The sequence below is a fragment of the Hoplias malabaricus genome, unplaced genomic scaffold, assembly GCF_029633855.1.
Source record: "Hoplias malabaricus isolate fHopMal1 unplaced genomic scaffold, fHopMal1.hap1 scaffold_29, whole genome shotgun sequence".
NCBI classification, from domain to species: domain Eukaryota; kingdom Metazoa; phylum Chordata; class Actinopteri; order Characiformes; family Erythrinidae; genus Hoplias; species Hoplias malabaricus.
The window spans coordinates 592,089-597,483 of NW_027101104.1; the positions used below are offsets into that span (position 1 = coordinate 592,089).

Consider the following 5,395-nt stretch of genomic DNA (forward strand, 5'->3'; position numbering starts at 1 on the left):
GGCAGTCTTCTCGGTCCCCGTACGTTTACCTCTCAACGGTTTCACGCTCTGTTGAACTCTCTCTTCAAAGTCCTGTTTCAACTTTCCCTCACGGTACTCGGTTCGCTATCGGTCTCGTGCCGGTATTTAGCCTTAGATGGAGTTTACCACCCGCTTTGGGCTGCATTCCCAAGCAACCCGACTCCGAGAAGCCCGACCTACCCGGGCGGGAACGCGGGACTCGCTACCGGGCTTTCACCGTCTATGGGAAGAAGCCACGTTCGCGAGGACTTGGTCCCGCGTCCGCACCGAGACGGATCTTACGGACTTCCGTACGCTACATTTCCCGGCCAACCCCGGTCAGGGGAAAGTGGGATTCAGCGCTGGGCTCTTCCCTGTTCGCTCGCCGCTACTAAGGGAATCCTTGTTAGTTTCTTTTCCTCCGCTTACTGATATGCTTAAGTTCAGCGGGTCGTCTCGTCTGATCTGAGGCCGCACACAGAGGTTTCTTATGCGGGGGCGAGGGCGGAGGCGGAGGGCCGAAGGCTAGGGGCGAGGGGCGAGAGCCCGGCACGAGACCGAACTCCGCGACACCTTCCCCCCCACCCCGGCCGCTCGCCCGCCCGCTCACTCGCCCGCTCGCTGGGTTTAATCGGCACTCGCCACCCCCGCGTCCGACTGCGCGGAGCCCCGCTCGGGACTCGGGGAGAGACCGTAACGGACGTGGACCCGGACCTACTCGGCTCTCCCTCCGTTCCCTGTACGGAGCTCTCTCGCAACACGGGCCGCGTGGACTGGCTCGGAACCGAGTCTTCGTTTGGGAAGACGAAGGGCCGTTTTCAGGCCCTGCGAGCTTCCAGCCGCGGTCTCTCTCTCTCAGCGGGGGCGCGGAGACCGATCGATGGGTAAAGCGACCCTCAGACAGGCGTGGCCGCGGGATGGACCCCCGCGGCCGCAATATGCGTTCGAAATTTCGATGATCTGTGTCCTGCAATTCACATTAGTTAACGCAGATGGCTGCGTTCTTCATCGAAGCACGAGCCGAGTGATCCACCGCTAAGAGTCGTATTCGGGTTTGTGCCCGGCCCGTTACAGGCCGGGCGAAGGAAGCCATTCGAACAAGAGACAATTTTTGCCAATATATTTCAAGCCGGGTGCCTTCCACCCCCGTGCAGGGGGGGAAAGGTCATTGAACCTGGGCGTCACCACCGGACCGAGGAGTTACGGCCCGGGGGACGATCGCCCGAGTAGGTGCCCGAGACTTACGTGGTTTAGGAGACCGGGGTCTAGGCACCCGCCGTTCCCGGCGAGGCCCAGGGGTTTGGTTCGCTGCGTTACGGGTCCCGGTCTAAGGCATTCAGGCGTGCGCTCAAAGCCAAGCTCTCCACCCCGGAGGGTATGAGCGAGGCCCGGTGGTACGCTCCCAAGTCCCCGCTTAGGGGAAGGCGCTGGGTAGATCCCACCTAGTCAGGACCGGCGGGCACCGGCCGTCTCCTTTCGGGTGTTTATAAACGCATCCGGGGTTCGTGAGGCCCCTTCAACTCGCGCACCGGCCTTAGACTATTATACGGTCCGTCTCTGCGAAGCCAACATCGGGGGTATTTTGCATGCGCTCTTAAGCTCCGCTCTAACCCCGTGAGGGGAAAGAGTTTCGCCCGGCGGTACGCTCCCGTCCACCACCGCCCCCTGTGCCGGGGGGATGGGTTCAGGGAGATCCCACCGAGGCCGGCGAGCACCGGCCAACGCCCTGGGGGTGAGTAAGCCCCTTTGACTCGCGCACGCACAATCAAGCCTTCAACGATCAATGGTTTTTTGGGTTTAACTACCCGGCGGGCGGCTCCGGCGCCACTCTTCCCCCCGCGAACGGGAGGGGCGGACCGGGGTACCTATGCACCTAAGGCGGTCCTCGCATAACCCCGAGTTCCGAAGCCGGCTCGCTACGTCCACCCACCCGGAGGGGGGAGAGACTCACGTCGGCCGACGACGAAAGGTACGAGGCTTCTGCGGTCCATACCTTGAAGGTACCCGCCGGGGGGGAGGTTCGGCCTCTCGAGTCCGACTCGACAACCGGCACGGACGGCGGGCGCCGACCGCGGCCAGGTCACCGTTATTGATCCTTCCGCAGGTTCCCCTACGAAAACCTTGTTACGACTTTTACTCCCTCTAGATGTCCGGGTTCGATCGACTTCCCATCGCCCGGAGGCGACCCCCGTTCGAGGGCCGCCCCGGGGACGGTCCGAGGACCTCACCGAGGCATCCGATCGGTAGTAGCGACGGGCGGTGTGTACAAAGGGCAGGGACTTAATCGACGCGGGCTGGTGACCCGCGCCTACTTGGAATTCCTCGTTCGAGGGGAATAGTTGCAATCCCCTGTCCCCAGCGGGGAATGGCGTTCATAGGATTGCCCGCACCTCTCGGCGTAGGGTAACTTACATGTTGAACCAGCCATTGTAGCTCACGTGCGACCCCGGACTTCTAAGGGCATCACAGACCTGTTATTGCTCCATTTCTCAAGTGGCTTCTGTGCCACAAATCGCTCTAAGAAGTTTAGCCACCGACCGCTGATTCCCACCGGGCGAACCCCAACCTTCAGGCCCGCGGTAAGCGGGAGGGCACCGGGGAGGGGAGAGGGAAGGCGAAGGCGAAGGACGGACAACCCACACCCGGAGAGCGGAACGAGGTGCGGACGGCATCGGGGAGGGAACCGAACGCGAAGGGGAGAGGCCGGAGCCACCCACTCGACGCAGAACTGAACCCCCGTCAACCGCATCACCTCCCCGAACCGATCCGGGGTAGAACCGGACCCCCGCCGAAACCCCCAACACCCCCACCCCGATGGGGACCCCCCGCGAACGGGGACCTTCGGGGATAGAGTCCGACCCAGGAGAGGGGCCGTGTAACTACTTAAAGGATGGGATCTCGTTCGTTACCGGAATTGACCAGACGAATCGCTCCACGAACTACCAACGGCCATGCACCACCACCCACAGAATCGAGAAAGAGCCGTCAATCTGTCAATCCTTACCGTGTCCGGGCCGGGTTAGGTTCCCCGCGTTGAGTCAAATTAAGCCGCAAGCTCCACTCCTGGTGGTGCCCTTCCGTCAATTCCTTTAAGTTTCAGCTTTGCAACCGTACTCCCCCCAGAGCCCAAAGACTCGTGGTTTCCCGGACGCTGCCCGGCGGGTCATAGTCGTTAACCCAACGCCGCCGGATCGCGGGTCGGCATAGTTTACGGTCGGAACTACGACGGTACCTGATCGTCTTCGATCCTCCGACTTTCGTTCTTGATTAATGAAAACATTCTTGGCAAATGCCTTCGCTTTTGTCCGTCCCGCACCGGTCTACGAATTTCACCTCTCTCGGTGCGGTACGAATGCCCCCGGCCGTCCCTCTTAATCATGACCTTTGGTCCGTCAAACCCACGAAATAGGACCAAGAGAGCGGTCGGATACCCCCCCGGCTCGGGGAACCGTGCGGCGGCCAGAAAACGGCCCCGCCCGGCCGCCTCGCCGAAGAGCTCCGACTCGCCCCCCATGGGAAGGCCTTATTCCATTATTCCTAGCTCAGTCCATTCAAGGCACGCTTCGGCCTGCTTTGAGCACTCTGTTTTGTTCAAAGTAAACGCACCGGACCCTTCCGCCCCCCACGTATTCAACCGCGGCGGACGACCCAGCTAAGGGCCTCTCCGCGGAGGAAGGGAGCAGAGGACACCGGATGAGTAGGGACAAGGTCCCGCGACCTCCACCCAGAGACCCGCGGGGGGTCCCCAACCCCCCCGGAGAGGGGCAGCTTCCCACCGCGAAGTCCGGACGGGCAGAGGCCCGGCAGCCGGGACCCGTCCCCGGATCCAACTACGAGCTTTTTAACTGCAGCAACGTTAACATACGCTATTGGAGCTGGAATTACCGCGGCTGCTGGCACCAGACTTGCCCTCCAATGGGTCCTCACCCACGGACGTAGATTGAGTTCATTTCGGTCCCGAAACCTTCAAACGGGGCCTCGCACCGATATTTTTCGTCACTACCTCCCCGTGTCGGGAATGGGTAATTTGCGCGCCTGCTGCCTTCCTTGGATGTGGTAGCCGTTTCTCAGGCTCCCTCTCCGGAATCGAACCCAGATTCCCCGTTACCCGTGGTCACCACACGTAGTCCCGTAGACTACCGTCGAAAGTTGATAGGGCAGACACTCGAATGAGACGTCGCCGCCCCGAAGGGCTCTGCGATCGGCCAAAGGTTATCTAGAGTCACCAAAGCGGACCCGACCGGAGTCGGGAGGGGGTTTTTTGGTTCTGATAAATGCACGTATCCGTGGGGGGCGCCGAGGGGGGAAGGTGAACCAGTCACCGACCACCTCGAAACGGCACCCCCACTTCCAACGCTTCGTTTGCATGTATTAGCTCTGGAATTACCACAGTTATACCAAGTAACGTGTGGAGCGATCAAAGGAACCATAACTGATTTAATGAGCCATTCGCAGTTTCACTGTACCAACGCCCGTGTGTACTTAGACTTGCATGGCTTAATCTTTGAGACAAGCATATGATACTGGCAGGATCAACCAGGCCGATCCCTCTGGTACTCAAACCCGGCTTGGGGAAAGAGAGAGAGTCGGTGGTGCGTGGAACTCGACCCCCCGAAGGAGGAAGAGACGCGCACCGCGGAAAGGCTTTTCGAACGAGACCCCCCGGAGGTGGGTCTGCAATCGGGGGTTTGACTACTTGGAAAATGTACGATTCAAGGCCCGGACGGTGCAGGCTAGGGGCCGGTTCCTTCCCTCAATAGGATCCCGACCCTAAGGCACCACCGACTCGGACCTTTTAACGGACCCAAACTGCGGTGGAAATTAGACCGACGGATCGGCTAAGTCTCCCTCGGAACGATTCTGGGACAAGCGGACCCCCTGTTACGGGGGGTCCACGAGCCATGGAGGCTGGAGCACGTGGCGGGGAGGATCGTTCTAAAAGCCGGTATTATTTCGGATTAGAAGCCTGCCCCTGGTGCTCCGGGTATGCCGCATTTCGAACGGGCGTAAAGGACGTCCGTTTAAGGGAAGAGAATGGAAGAGAATTTCCTGGCCCCCTCAAAGCGCGAGGAGGTCGGCATAGGTTTTACGGTACGCCCCCCCCGGAGCCGTCTGATGTTCAGAAGACGAAGGGTTTTGCCCCCAATCTCGTAAGGTCGAGGGCTCACCACCGAACTTCCAGCCGCGGTCCTTGGTAGGACCGATACGCGGACAAGCCGCAAAATCCTGGCCCCCTCGCAGTGCGAGGAGGTCGGCAAAGGTTTTACGATTCGCCCCCCCGGAGCCTACGGTTAGTTTTCTCGATTTAAGAAGACGAAGGGGGTCGGGCCCGGGAACCGTAAACCGAGCGCCTCTTCCCCTGCGAACTTCCAGCCGCGGTCCGTTTAAAAAGACC

General features: G+C 60.6%; 1 non-coding gene and 1 pseudogene across 1 annotated transcript; both read right to left on the reverse strand.

Annotated features, from left to right (window-relative positions):
• Positions 1-474, reverse strand: part of LOC136684562 (28S ribosomal RNA) — a 4,635-nt pseudogene extending 4,161 nt beyond the window's left edge.
• Positions 475-890: 416 nt separating this feature from the next.
• On the reverse strand, positions 891-1,044 carry LOC136684582 (5.8S ribosomal RNA). The gene has a single exon (XR_010799724.1). It is a non-coding gene; the product is annotated as a 5.8S ribosomal RNA (ribosomal RNA).
• Positions 1,045-5,395: the final 4,351 nt, after the last annotated feature.